Source organism: Miniopterus natalensis, chromosome X, assembly GCF_054644295.1.
Source record: "Miniopterus natalensis isolate mMinNat1 chromosome X, mMinNat1.hap1, whole genome shotgun sequence".
NCBI lineage: Eukaryota > Metazoa > Chordata > Mammalia > Chiroptera > Miniopteridae > Miniopterus > Miniopterus natalensis.
Genome location: NC_142103.1, coordinates 43,872,263 through 43,888,395, shown reverse-complemented (window position 1 = coordinate 43,888,395; position 16,133 = coordinate 43,872,263). Strand labels below are relative to the sequence as shown.

Genomic DNA, 16,133 nt, shown 5'->3' with positions numbered 1-16,133 from the left:
TCTTCTTTCTCAAGATGGCTGCTGCTATTTGGGTGGTTTTTTTTTTTTTGGTTCCATATAAATTTTTGGATTATTTCTTTTAGCTCTGTGACATATACTATTGGTACTTTAATAGGAATTGCATTGAATCTATAAATTGCTTAGGGTAGTATGAACATTTTAATGATATTAATTCTTCCAGTCCATGAACATGGTATATTCTTCCACTTGTTTATATCTTCTTCTATTTCTATTTTCAGTATCCTGTAGTTTTCTGAGTACAGGTCTTTTATATCCTGGGTTAAGTTTATTCCTAAATGTCTTGTTTTTTTCGTTGCAATGGTAAATGGTATTTTTTTTTTTTTTTTTTTTTTTTAGTTTCCCTTTCTGAGAGTTCTTTGTTGGTGTATAAAAATGCCATTGATTTCCAGATGTTGATTTTGTATCCAGCTCCCCTGCCTAATTCATTTATCAAATCTAGTTGCCCTTAGAGTCTTTAGGGTTTTCTATGTAGAATATCATATCATCTGCAAATAATGACAGTTTCACTTCTTCCTTTCCAATTTGGATGCCTTTTATGTTTTCTTCCTGTCTCACGGCTATGGCAAAAACTTCCAATACTATGTTGATTAAGAATGTTGAAAGTGGACATCCCTGTCTTTTTTCTGTTTTTAAAGGAAATGGATTTTAGTTTTTGACCATTGAGTATGATGCTGGCTGTAGGTTGATCGTATATGGCCTTTATTATGTTGAGGTATGTTCTCTCTATTCCCACTTTGCTAAATTTTTTACCAAAAATGGGTGGTGGATTTTGTCGAATGCTTTTTCTGCATCTATTGATATGATCACATGATTTTTTACTTTCATTTTGTTTACGTGATGTATCACATTTATTGATTTGTGAATATTATACCAGTCTTGCAACCTAGGAATAAATCCCACTTGGTCATGCTGTATGATATTTTTAATGTATTGCTGGATCTGTTTTGCTAGTATTTTCTTGAGGATTTTAGCATCTATGTTCATTACAGATATTGGCCTGTAATTTTCTTTCTTTGTAGTATCTTTATCTGGTTTTGGGGTTAGAATGGTGCAGGTCTCATAAAAAGTCCTTGGGAGTTTTCTCTCCTATTAAATTTTCTGGAATAGTCTGAGGAGAATAGGTGTTAACTCTTCTTTGAATGTTTGGTAAAACTCACCTATAAATCCTTCTGGTCCAGGACTTTTATTTGCTGGGAGTTTTTTTTATTACTGCTTCAATTTCATTTGTTGTTATCAGCCTATTCACGTTTTCTGCCTCTTCCTGATTCAGCTTTGGAAATTTGTATGCTTCTAAGAATTTGTCCATTTCACCGAGGTTGTCCAGTTTGTTGACATATAGTTGCTCATAGTATTTTCTTATAATCCTTTGTATTTCAGTTGGGTCTGTTGTTATATCACCTGTTTCATTTCTCATTTTATTTATTTGGGTCCTCTCTCTCTGTTTCTTGGTGAGCCTGGCTAAAGGTGCGTCAATCTTATTTATCTTTTCAAAGAATCAGCTCTTGGTTTCATTGATTTTTTTGCATTTTTTTAGTCTCTAGGTCATTAATTTCTGCTCTGATCTTTATTAATTCCTCCATTCTACATGCTCAGGGCTTTTCTTTCTGTTCTCATTCTAGTTGTTTTAATTGTTGTGTTAGGTGGTTTAGCAGAGCTTTTTCTTTTTTCTTGAGATAGGCCTGTACTGCTATGAACTTTCCTCTCAGGACTGCTTTTGCTGTGTCCCATAGATTTTGGTTTGTTGCCTGTTCATTTTCATTTTTTCCAGGGAGTGTTTGATTTCTTCCTTAATCTCTTTGGTAACTCATTCATTTTTTAATAACATGCTATTTAGCTTCCATGTGTTTGAATATTTTTTAGTTTTTTTGTAGTTGTTGATTTCTAGTTTCATGGCATTTTGATCCAAAAGATGCTTAATACGATTTCAATCTTCTTGAATTTGTAGAGACTTGCCTTGTGCCCCAACATGTGGTTTATTTTTGAAAATATTTCATGTGCACTTGAGAAGAATGTGTATGCAGCTGCTTTGAGATGAAATGTTCTGTAAATTTCAATTAAATCCATTAGCTCTAGTGTGTCATTGAAGGTCTTTGTTTCCCTGTTGATTATTTGTCTTGATCAGTCAAGTGACTACAGTGGGGTGTTAAAGCCCCTGACTATGATTGTTTTGCTGTCAATCTCCCTCTTAAAGTCCCCTGAGAATTTTTAAATATATTTAGGTGCTCCTATATTGGGTGCATATATATTTATAAGGGTTATTTCCTCCTGTTGGATTGATCCCTTTATTATTATGTAGTGACCATCTTTGTCTCTTGTTATGGTCTTTATTTTGAAGTCTATTTTGTCAGAATTAAGTATTGCTACTCCAGTTTTTGTTTTTGTTTTCATTTCCATTTGCATGAATATTTTTTCTACCAATGAGTTTTTGATAGCTATAAAAATTGATCCTTGGTAATAAGTTTAATATCAGAAAATCTGCAATTTTGACATATCAAGCCTAAGGAAATTTTGCCTCCAAACCTGGAGATTTTATACCTTATAGGGATTATATTCCAATAAAGAATAATTTGCTAGTATTTCTAGAAGCAAAATGTAAAAATAAGTATAGCTCTGTAGTAAACAAGCTGTGTAAAACAAGGTTTATTTTAACTATAACATGCCAATCATTTTCTGTTTGATGAGTTATTTTTTTAAAAAGAAGCTCTCTATATCTGAAAAGTATAACATCTGAGATAAATGTTCATGTCTCATTTTCTATGTCCTAAGTTCAAAATGACACCTGCTTGACCAAAGAATTTAGGATCATGGCCCCCTTTTGAAATACCAAATAGCAATAACCTATTAAAGACAATGACATTTTTTTCCTTTGCACAGATTTGTGTTGTGAGTGTCAAAGTTAAACTTCATTACATTTTTTATTATTCTTACTCATATTTCATTATTTTCTCTCCAGCAGTTTCCAGAATTCAACATGTAAGACACCTGAGTGATGAAAAAATTGTGAGATGGAAAGAGGTAGCTCCAACTCTCAGTAACAAGCAAGACTCACAACAAAAGTTAAAGAAAAAGCACAGCCACCTTTCTCCAGACCCAAACACATTAGTGGATAGCAGGCATCAAAGAAATGCTAGCCACAAAATTTCTGTCTGTAAGAATCATTACAAAAAATATAAATCCCTACAGAGTCTTCAGAGTTCTGGGTCTCAAATTAATCTCCTAAATCCTGAGAATTACACCACTGAAGTTTCAACATCCGACTGCCACCCTACCTCCATGAGCCCTTGGTCTGCTGTACGCCCCAAGACTCACAGATATTCCTCAGACACTAGAGCTACAATGTGTTCCAAATGTTTCAAGGAAATCAATAATTCTCATTTTCATAAATGTCTTGTGGATTCTGATAGTGATTCAGACCCTGACTGCCCTTCACTTCTCCAAATTCCCATGGGTTCTAAATATTGTTTGAGCCCCAAATCTATTAGACACCGTAAGACTTCTCGGAACAGCCCTTTATCTAGATCCTTGGATCCTAAGCATCCAGTGGGGATTCGCTGTCCTCTACACCGAAGGGACTCTAAATATTCCTTGGGTTCAACTTCGTATTTACATTGTGAAAGTTGCTCAGCTCTCCAAAATCTCATAGGCTCTACTGTTACCTGTACCTTTCCCATGAATCCTCAAAATACCGTGTGTCACCATAGTACCCCTGGCCCAGACAATATCAGCAATGTTGTTGTCCTTGAAAGTGAAGACCAATTTAACCTTACTAAACAACTTGAAAACAAGGCCAATCCTGATAATGAGACTAAACTGGTCAGTGCTGACAATCTCAAAAGTGAAGCCAGTGCCAAAGACAAGCCTAGTCTCAAAGATGAGAGAGACCATGAAGATGAGACAGACTCTGAAGACGAGACAGACTCTGAAGATGAGGAAGATCCTGACGATGAAAAAAACACCAAAGATAAGAAGGATCCCAAAGATAAGTCCGACCCTGATAATACTGATCCCAAAGATAGCAATGCTGAAAATGATGCAGACACAAACAATGGATCTGATTCCAGTGGTGATGCTGACCCTACAAGTGGAGCTGATCACAACAGTGATGGTGACTCTAATAATGGAAGTGACTCCAACACTAAATCTGACTCTACCATTGATAAAGGCACTAACAATGATGCTAACTCCAAATATAGCACTGATTCTGAGAACAAATACACCAACAATTCAGACAATGTCTGTGGCCTAAACAATGATGTTTATCAGGACTGTACTGCTGGCTTCAACAATGGCACTAATCCAAACCACACTTCTGTGCTGGAAAATGGAATTGGCGTGCACTATATTTCTAGTTACAACAATGATACCGGCCTCAGTAATGCCACTATGTCAGGCAATGGCATTTGCTCCAACAATGGTACTGGCACCACCAATGAAGCTGGCCCCAACAACAATAGGCCTGGCCCTAACTTAAATGGATCTGGCCTCCAAAACAATGGCCTTAACCCCAACAACAGCCCTGTCCTCAACAATAATATCCCTGTCCTTAAAAAAGACCCAGATTCTAATAATAATGCCAGACCTAGTCATGCTACTAGTCACAATATTGCTTTTAGTTCTAACAAGAATGCTGATTCCAACTATGATACAAAACCAACCAGTATTACTGGCCACAACTATTTAGCTGTCCCAAACTATTACTCATACCTTGACTACATTCCAAGATTTGCCCATGCACTAGATTCTAGCTTTGTTGTCAATCCCAACTATATTGCCAAAACCAGCTATGCTGCCAGGACCAGCTCTACCACTAGCAATGTCAATATCACTGACACCAGCAACACCACTAGTTGTGGTGGTTCTGTTACTCCTAGCTATATTGCGTGCACAAGCTTTGCTTCAGACGCTAACCATGAGACTAGATTCACTCATGTCATTGGCTCCAACTTTGTCGTCAACCCTAATTATAATGCCATAAATACTGTTAATGTTCATAATTGCACTAGTACCAGCAAAATTAATAATCTCTCTGAGCCTAAATTGGAAATTGGTTCCAGTTCTTTTATTCCTAATATTGTTTATGGTAGCACCCCCACTTTTGCTGCTAGCACTAACCATACTTCCACTTCTGAAAATTTGACCACCTCGACATTTTCTGATTCATATAAGTTTGGTGGAAATTATACAATTATTGATTACCACAAATTTGATGTCTGCTCCAAAGGCAATGATAGCTCTGTGGATTTCACTATCTTTATGCATACCACTGAGTCCAAAGATGTTCTCGATGCCAATGAATCTGGCCTTTTAAAAGATTTCTCTAACATCAAGGATCCTGCCAGTTTAAACTTTCACTCCAAATCAAACATTCTGCTCCTGAGTTTCGATATTATAGTAGAAGCTGAACAACCAGATGTTGTGAAGTGTGCAATATCGTCAGGTGCTGTGAATCAATTTTTTAAGGTAAGTTTATAAACATGTAGATTTTAAATTTATTGTACATTTCCTGTAATTCAGAATGTTAGCTAAATCAAACAGGATAAAAAATTTTAGTTACTTGGATATGCTAGCCATGGAAGAGAGTAGACAAAGTATTTAGTATTACATATCCCTTGACCCTTGTAAGCAGCAACATGATTTTTCACTTAAAAGATCATCTACTATACAACTGACAAATAGCACAATGACCTTCTTTGCACTGTGGCTAGCTTATTGATTACTCTACCAAGGCTTGCATAGCTCATAAATGCAAGCCTAATCACAAACATCGTTTAACCTACCTCCTCTCACCTTTACATGACCTGGTGTTGGTTCTTTTGCTCTATCTACAGAGAATAAAGCTAAATGAACTGTAAATAACATGGATCAAGGTATTTTAAAGAAACTATCTCAAAAATCCCATTTTATGCAGGAGGCTTTTAGAAATAGCTATGATATTCGTCTAATCCCTCATCTAAATAACTAGAATTTGAATTATTTTGGTGATGTGCTATTAGGGAACAAAGGACCCCAAACCTTTGCTACTTTTGGCTTAAAATTTGATGTATCTTATTTCTCTGAAAATAAGTAAAATTACATTTTTAAACCTTTTTCATTGGTTTTAGAGAAGGAGGGAGGGAGGATTAACTTGCAACCTAGGTATGTGCCCTGACCAGGAATCCAACCCGCGACCTTTAGGTGCATGGGACAAAGCTCCAACCAACTGAACCACACACACCGGCCAGGGCAGTAAAATTACATTTTTAATGAGTTTTTATCAAATGTTTCTTCTAGCACTCTCAATTTCAAGCACAAAGATTGTTAGGTGTTTGAAAAACTATTTTTGACAGCAGCAAGTAATATTTTTTTTTAATGAAATTTTACTAAAATTTCTCCAGGCCTAATTAAATTGGTACAAATTGAATTTTAGTCTTGTTATACCTCATTAACAAGGCATGGTAAACAAATACATTTAATATGTATTGCAGTGCCTATGTGTATAAATGTGCAACTTGGCCCGGCTGGCATGGCTAAGTGGTTGAGCATCGACCTATGATTCAGGAGATCAAGGTTCGATTTCCAGTCAGGGCACATGCCCGGATTGTGGGCTCGATCCCTGGTATGCAAGAGACAACCAATCAATGACTCTTTCATCATTGATATTTCTATCTCTCTCTCCCTCTCTCTCTCAATAAAGACATAATTAAAATAAATAAATATGCAACTTGAAATAATTTATTTTGTACTAGAATATGTAATTGAATGTAATTGTACATTTAAAATAAGGCATATATTCTTATAACCAAAATGAAAGTACAGAACTTGGTATCTCCTTAATGCTCTTCTTTAATAGAGAACAATTTTAATTACGTAGTATGTTTTTATAGCATACAGTTGGAATTATGTAGTATGGCTTTATAACATCTCCTTATGGAAACTTAAGGGTAATTAATGTTAGCAAATTATAAGTAATAAAAATAATATTGCTAACATACAAGCCTTAACATCAGAAAAAAATAGATATTTTCCAAGTTGTTTTCACAAATGACCTTTTACAATAGTATGGAATGTTTTATTTTATAAATTTGGTGTCTCTGGCTGAATGAAAATATGGTTATAAGTTTCAGCTTACTTGTCAAAGAATGTAGCTAACATTTTTCAGTTCAAATCATAGTATCTAATAGCTCTGTTTCATAAGTTGGGGTATATAAAACATATTATGTTGATTTTAGATGAAAACTACCTGCAAAGTAGGGCACTTTCCCTTCCATCAAAAAATCAAATTTTTCAAATGCAGAGTATTTGATTCCTCAAAAACATAACAATAAAATGTCTCCTAATAGAATATCTAGTCATATAAATACTATGCCCTGGTGCATACACTCCAACCTTTTGACCATGACTAGATAATGGCAATATATGCAACCACTTTATTTTCATTGGAGAGGAACAGTCTTCACAATACATTCATTAATAGCTTACAAAACTATGTATTTTGCATGCTTTCACTATTTTTTTAAAATTTACCTTTATTGTTGAAAATATTACAGGTGTCCCCCTTTTACTCCATTGACCCATTCCACCCCACACCCACTCCCTGCTCCAGGCCTTCACCACACTATTGTCTGTATCCATGGGTTATGCATATATGCACATAAATTCTTTCATTAATCTCTCTCCACCAACCCCGACCTTCCCTCTGAGATTTGTCAGTCTCTTCTATGCCTCTATGTCACTGAATTTATTTTGTTCATCAGTTTATTATATTCTTTAGATTCCACATATAAGTGAGATCATGTGATATTTGTCTTTCTCTTCCTGCTTTCACTACTATTTATTTTGTATGCCTTCACTAACAAAGCATTTTTTTCTGAAAGAATTATTGCCTTCCTTTAGAGTTTTGGTATTTCTGCATTTTCCTGGTTTATTACATCATTGTCCTTATTTTCATCACAGAACTATTTTGGGGATAACAGAGATGTTTTCCCAATTCAAACAATTTAGAAAGTGAGAAAAGCTCACTTTTAAAAAAGTAAAACTTTTCAACCAACCGTTAGTAAAACAAACCAACACATCAAAACATATAGTCAAGCCATTTGTACCATCTTCATTTATTCCTTCAATAGGTATTTAATAATTAAACAGTGTAGAAAGTTCAAAAATATACAGACCAAGTTAAAAATATAGTGCCCTCTAAAGTGCTCACAGCATACTTATCTTAATAGGAAAACAAGTGGCTGTTTGGGGGTAAAAGTTGTATGAAGGCAAATAAAATGGTGCCACAGGGACTTTCCAGAATATTTAGAAAAATTTTGAATGTTAAGATCACAACATGTAACCAGTGTATTAAAATAGTTGGAAATACATGTGTGTGTATTATTGGTCTGTGTTGCACATTTCAGAAATAGCAAAACAAGGTTGTAACTCCTGAAATATAGAACTATGTTACTAAGAGCTTAGTGTCATTTAATAAGTTGTCTTAAAGTTATTTACAATTCTGCACAAAAAACATAATTCCATATAAAAGAGATAAAATTAATAGTAAGTATACCTTTCTTAAAGTTAAACTGTGAAAATAACTTTTATTTATAAATAAAGTTTACTCAATAATTTAATTAGTTTAAGTCCTTGACAGATTCCAAGGTACTTGAGAAGAATTGCATTAAGGCCATTTAAAATAAGTGAACATATCTGATTTATGGTAGATTTTAAAGGACAAAGATGATTTACTTAGTAGAGACACTGAGGAAGAGTTTTCATATAGTACAGTCGTTATAAACAGACTTTTGTAAATATGGAGTTACATAGGCATTTCTAGGGACAGATGCATGAACATACTAATCAAATGTGTTATACTTTTTGCATCTGAGTTCTCTTAAAGTAGTACCTCTAGTAATAGTGTGGTGAAGGCCTGAGGAGGGAGAGTGGGTGTGGGGTGGAAGTGGTCAATGGGGGAAATGGGGACATCTGTAATATTTTGAACAATAAACAACATTAACCAACAAAAATACTTTTGTTTATAAGTATTTTGAATATTTAAGGAAGCCAACGAATAACTCTTGGTTCAAAAGAGACTAAATTTGCAGTATAATATCTTCAAAAGGAACATTGCCTGAAGTGGCCAAACATTTTCATATTTTCATTTCAAAATGATCCACCCAGTTTTTCATTGCTTTCCTGCTCGTGTTACCATGGGGATACATGGATATGTTTAAATCTTCTGCTTAATATTCATTGAAATAAATCTTAATTAAGTCCAACCTTTAAGATGGTAAATATATTACCTATATAATCCACATAATTGAAGCAATGCCTTGCCTAATATCTTCTTAGTTCAATATGTTTAAATACAAAGAAATAGTTTCCTCCATTGCTAGCTTTTTAGGAATGTGCTGTGTTTTGTTACAGTGGAAGATATGTTTTCTGGGGATTTTCAATCTAAGATACAACAAAACCATCTCCTATCCAAAGATACAAGCAACTTGCTCAAGGTCTGTTAACTGTTAAACTACTGAGGCCATCTGTGTGCCAAACTTTTTCATAAAGTCAGTAATTTATATAACAATTTGATAGTATTCATAGTACTAAAAATATTTTCATGGTGTCCTCCTGCTGGATTCCTTGTTAGATAAAACAGGGTCCTGAAAATGTTCAGTTGACATAGAGTGAACTGAGTTGTAATCTCCTTTTGTAATGAATTTGTAAAAGATCTCAAATTGAATGTAACTAAATAAATAATATTGGACTAAACAACTTCCTCCTACTAACAATGTGATCTGCCCATTGTTCTCTCAATAATTTGGGAGAAAACAATCATTAAACTAATAAAAGTGAAGATGTCAGATTGAACCCAGTCTTTTCCCTTTATCTACACTATATTTATAGTTTTCTGAGCTACCACAAACCTACAATGACAAAGATGAGCAATCCGAAGGAGAACCAGTTGCCACAAATTCAAAGCAAAGAACATTTTGTTACTGCCCCTATTACAGAAAATCTGTGCCAAAGACCTTTCTTCTGTAGGAATTTTAGAATCATATATTTTCCCTGATAGCTCAAGGTTATTTTCCCCAGCTCTCTCAAATGTAGCAAAAGGATCAATGATGTATCCTCTAGGCAGATAGAGTAAAACAGGCTAAATCAACTTGAATCCAAATAACGGTAGAGTCTAAATTAGGAGAACTTTAAGACTATCTGTCACTCAACATCATAAATCTTAAATAATTGACTAAAGAGGCATTTTATTCTCAAAAAGATTTCACCAGAATTTTAAATTCCAGAAATGTTTGCTTCAATGACAAAAATGTGGAATATGGTGCATTTGACAGCTGCAGGATCTGTGTGATCTGCCATGTTTTCCAAGTTTGAAAAAACTGAGGCAGCTGTGTCTCAATTTTAAGTCTGAGGTTGGATGTATTGGGAATCAAAGACAATGAAAGTGAAATGATTAAACAAACAAAGCATGAAATTTCAGTTTTGACTCTCATGAGTCATGCCAATCAATCTCCTTCTAAAGATATCTAGATTTATTAAGTAAAATGTTTATTGGATAGAGACTGTTAACCCAGTGTAATAGAGTTCTTTAATAAAATGAAGACTGGTAATAAGAAGGTAGCAGTAAGAAAGGAATACATTAGAGGTGAAAGCAAAAGAAATAATCTTATATGGAGAAAAAGGGATTATTGTGGAAAAATAGTTATGATTGCAATAATCTTTTTTTAAAAATTGAATAATTGAATCCCAATATAGTCTGGTTAGTGTAAGTTCATTTATATAAGAAGCATTTTCTTCTACATTATTCTTTGTACTTCCTGACCTGCCCCTATCTTATCACACACACACACACACACACACACACACACACACACACACACACACACACAGATAACTTCCTCTGCTTTGGGGGTACTTTGGGGACCACAGCCACCACGGAGTTTTTATAGTGATTTTAATAAGAAAATTATTTTTATTAAAAACAATGTAATTATGAATGAATTTCTGGAACACAGCTTTTTTTTATAAGTTGAGAATAACCTATATTTTTTCATACTTGCTATCTTGATACTCACTGAATAAAAAGATAGCTAGTTAAGTGGTAATTGCAGTGAAAATAACAGAAGAAACTAGTACCAACACTATTTTATTCCATTTCATAAAAGCTATACAACCAATGGACACTGGTAACAGTCAAAAAAACATATGTCATCTAATCTGACTATAAGCAAAGTTTTGTCCTAGGCCCTAAAAATAGATAGTTGCAAAAGGCTCTGGACCAGAAAAAAAAAAAAAAAAGACTAAGATTGTTAATGTGAGAGTTTTAAGCAAAAGGTGAGAATTCAATTCTCAATATGAGGTGACATCAAAATTGGGGAGACATCAATGTTTAATTGGAAAATACATAAAATTCAAGGTAAATCTTCATGCAGCCATTTAATAACCAACATTTAGTAGCATTTACTATCTGACATGCATTCTTGGATGTTACATGTATTAGCTCATTTAATTGTCTCAGCAATCCTATGAAGTTACGCAATATTCCCTATTTTACAAATGGGAAAACTGAGGTATTATGTAGTCAAGTAACCATTTTATGATCACACAGCTACCAAGTGAAAAAGAATGAGAACTATAATTTAAAATTTAGGGAAAATAGTATGTATTAAAAGTGTCATGTATGTAAACATTGTTTTAATCTAATATTAGCAGACATCTAGCTTACAAAATAAGCATTACTCTGGTTCCATTTCAGTAGTATTTGAAGAGACAGTATTATAGCTGCAATTGCAAGGTGATCATAGTAGTTTCTTGGGCATGGGTTTGAAGCTTTCAAATGTTATGATACCTAATATTTTTTTCTATTAAAAATCCATTTAAAGTAGTTTAAGTAAAAAATATTTTTTTCATTACCACTTTTGATTCCCAAGTTTCTTTTTATCATATTGTTGCAGCTCAACCTCCAGAGAGGTAGCAGACAAAACCTTGGCCATTGGTCAATGAAAAGAATACCTTGAGATGGAAAATACAAAGGCACAACCAAGAAGGTTTTGAGGATATGAGCAAATAACTTCGAAAATTTTCAGAGATCTCTGAGCAATGTTTATTATATGTTCATTGTCACCTCTTCTCCCCATTATGTGACCATGCCTTTATTATTTATTGGGACCTACAATGTTGGCCATGTGAAAATTGCCCCATTCATATTATTTGCTCTGGCAGAATCGGGAATTAAGAAAAGGACACACTGGTCCTTTCTAGAAACCATATAAAAATTATTCTTGTTGTTAATGACTCAAAAATTTAGTCAGATATTCCAACCACAAATTATCTTCATCTTTTGTGTAAATCTTTGTTTCCAGAAGATGGTCTTAATATTGAGAAATCTTATGACAGATGCTTTTAATATCATTATGGCCATTCTAGATTTAATATCACCCAAAATAAATTATTTTATTGTCAAAGTTGTTTATTATTTTTGTTCTTTTATGAGTGTGGTACACAAAATTAAAATAATTGAGACTCATCAGTACTGTGTAGTGTTTGCTTAACTTGATATTTATCTCATTCAACCTTGATAACCTAGGGAAACTGATAGCATATGTTCTTTACCAAGAAATTTTAGAGAAGAATGATCTGGATGTAATGTAGCTATCTCTGGAGCTCTTCCTTATGGCAAGAGAGCTAAAACAATGTAGTGAAATAACCAAAAAAACTACATTTAATTTATTTCCTTTTCAGTTAAAAGCAGTGCTAGGCAGTCAGATGTACTTTAAAAAAAACCTCTTTGTGATCCATAATTATAAGATATACTTTGAGTACTACAGGACACATAAGCAATCAAGCCATGCTGACCTATGAAACCTTTTTATAGGATCCCCACAATGTTTCACCATTCTCTCTATATGCATTAATTTTTAATACTTAATCCAATCCTCTGCTCCAGTTAGGTGAGTGTCCTCACTTTTTCTCTACATTGTCTTGTTTTTGTATACAGGCACTATATTCTACTTTTTGTAACTTCCCTTAACTCACGAGCAACATGACCATTAAAGCCTCACACTTCTATGAACAATATTGATTCTTCCATTCCCAAGTTTCTATTCTTAAGGTCAGGTGAGAAAAATCATAGCACATTTGGGAAACCACCCATAGGTTAGCATGCATATAGTAGTACATGGTATTACTGGGAACTGATGGGAAGTAAGATTGGAAAAGTAAGCAGAAACTTTGACATAGTAGGGAATTTAGACATCCTGCTATAGGTGATGGGTAACCTTTAAAGGATTACAAGCATGGTGGCAATGTGATATGATTCACACTTTAGAGAAATAACTCTGGGTGGTGGTGTAGAGAATGGATTAAGGAAAAGGTATAGAGGAGGGGAAAACATAAGGACACCTGTTAGGACGCAGCTGTGGTAATACAGATTCTAATTCTAAAGCACATACCTGTGGTAGTTCAGACTCTGATTCAAAAAAGATTGGTATTAATCAGTAAGTAGTAAGAATGGAGCAGAAAGGGCATATTTGAAAGCTATTAAGGCAAAAAATGCTGGAGCTACTAGATTATTCAGTGTAAGAGGAAAGAAAGAAAAGTTTATTATTTCTCCCAGATCTCTGATGTGGGGAGATGGTGGTGCCATTAATCAAATTGACAAATAAGAAGAGGAAGGTATGGGTAATATGTTTGTGAAAAATTAAAATGAGGACTCCTGAGTAACTTTTAGGTGATAATGTCTAAAATTCATCTAAGATAAACCCTAAGCTGTTTTAAAAAAAACTTACCTTTATTGTTTAAAATATTACAGATGTCCTGTTTTTCCCATTGACCCCTTCCACCCTGTACGCACTCCCCGCCCCAAGCCATCACCACACTATTGTCTGTATCCATGGGTTATGCATATATGCATATAAATTCTTTGGTTAATCTCTTCACACTCACCCACAACCCACCCACCCACCACCACCTTCCCTCTGAGATTCATCAGTCTGTTCCATGCTTCTATGTCACTGAATCTATTTTGTTCATCAGTTTATCATGTACTCTAGATTCCAGGTACAAATGAAATCATGTGATAATTGTCTTTCTCTGCCTGGCTTATTTCCCTTAGCATAATATTCTCCAGGTCCATCCATACTGTCCCAAAGGGTATGAGATCCATCATCTTTACAGCTGCATAGCATTCTGTGGTGTAAATGTCGCACACACAGCTTTTTTTACCCACTCATCTACTGATGTGCAATTGGGCTGTTTCCAGATCTTAGCTATTGTAAACTGTGCTGCTAGGAACATTGGGGTGCATATATTCTTTCTGGTTAGAGTTTCAGGATTCTTTATATTCTTAGAAGAGAGATCACTGGGTCAAAAGGCAGTTCTATTTTTAACTTTTTGAGGAAACTCCATACTGTTTTCCATAATGACTGCACCAGTCTGCATTCCCACCAGCAGTGTACCAGGGTTCCCCTTCCTTAACATCCTCACCAGCACGTGTTATTTGTTGAGTTGTTGATGGTAGCCAATCTGACAGGTGAAATGATACATCATTGTGGCTTTAATTTGCATCTCTCTGATCATTAGCAACATTGAGTATTTTTTCGATCATCTCTTGGCTACCAGTATGTCCTCTTTGGAGAAGTGTCTGTTTAAGTCCTTTGCCCATTTATAAATTGGATTATTTGTCTTCCTCTTGTTGAGTTGTATGGGTTCTTTGTACACTTTGGAAATTTACCCCTTATCAGATCTGTCCTTTGCAAATATGTTCTCCCATACCATCGGTTTCCTTTGTATTTTGAGGCTGATTTATTTGGCTGTGCAGAAGCTTTTTAGTTTGATGTAGTCCCATTTGTTTATTTTTCTTGTGTTTCTCTTGCCAAAGGAGGTGTATCAGTGAAAATTCCACTACATGAGATATCTGCGACATTACTGCCTATGTTTTCTTCCAGGATTTTTACAATTTCATGACTTACATTTAAGTCTCATTCATTTTTAATTTTTCTCATGTAAGGAGTAAGTTGGTGATCTAGTTTCTTCTTCTTTTTTTTTTTTTTTTTGGCATGTACCTGGCCAATTTTCCCAACACCATTTATTGAAGAGACTGTCTGTACACCAATGTCAAATATTAACTGACCAAAATGGTGTGGATCTATTTCTGGGGTCTCTGTTCTGTTCCAAATATCTATATATTTGTTGTACCAATACCAGGCTATTTTGATTACAATGGCTTTGTAGTATAGTTTTATGTCTGGTAAAGTGATCCCTCTAAATATTTCTGCTCTCTCAAGGTGGCTGTGGCTATTCAAGGTCTGTTTTGGTTCCATATAAATTTTTGGAATATTTTTCTAGTTCAGTGAAATAAGCCATTAGTATTTTAATAGGAATTGCATTCAATATATAGATTTTAATCATGTTAATTCCTCCAACCTATGAACATGGTATACTCTTCCATTTGTTTATGTCTTCCTCTATTTCTTTTTTCAGTGTCCTGTAGTTTTCCAGGTATAGATCTTTTACATCCTGGGTTAAGCTTATTCCTAGGTATCTTATTTTTTAGTTGCAATAGTAAATGATATTGTGTTTTTTTTTAGTTTCTCTTTCTGAGAGTTCCCTGAAGATGTACAAAAATGCCATTGATTTTCAGATGCTAATTATTATCCAGCTCCTGTGCTGAATTTATTTATCAAATCTAGTAGTACTTCGGTGGAGTCTTTAGGGTTTTCTATGGACAATATCATGTCATCTGCCAATAATGACATTTTTATTTTCTCCATTCCAATTTGGATACCTTTTATCTTTTCTTTCTGTCTGATGGCTGTGGCAAGGACTTCCAGTATTATGTTGAATAAGAGTGGCAAAAGCAGTCAGTCCTGTCTTGTTCTTGTTTTTAAGGAAAATGGTTTTAATTTTTGACCTTTGGCTATGATGTTGGCTGTAGGTTTGTCATATATGGCCTTTATTATGTTGAGGAATGTTCTCTGTATTCTCGCTTTCCTGAGAGTTTTTATAAAAAATTGGTGCTGGGTTATGTCAAAGGCTTTTTCTGCATCTATTGATTGATAATGATATAATTTTTTACTTTCATTTTGTTTATGTGATGTACCAGCTTTGCATCTCCTGGATAGATTCCCTTTGGTCATAGTATA

The 16,133-nt window shown here is 34.4% G+C and overlaps 1 long non-coding RNA gene across 1 annotated transcript; it reads left to right on the top strand.

Annotated features, from left to right (window-relative positions):
• The first annotated feature begins 5,102 nt into the window (after positions 1 to 5,102).
• On the top strand, positions 5,103 to 12,268 carry LOC148090468 (uncharacterized). The gene is made up of 3 exons (XR_015716550.1): positions 5,103 to 5,481; positions 9,406 to 9,488; positions 11,946 to 12,268. It is a non-coding gene; the product is annotated as an uncharacterized LOC148090468 (long non-coding RNA).
• The last annotated feature ends 3,865 nt before the right edge of the window (positions 12,269 to 16,133 follow it).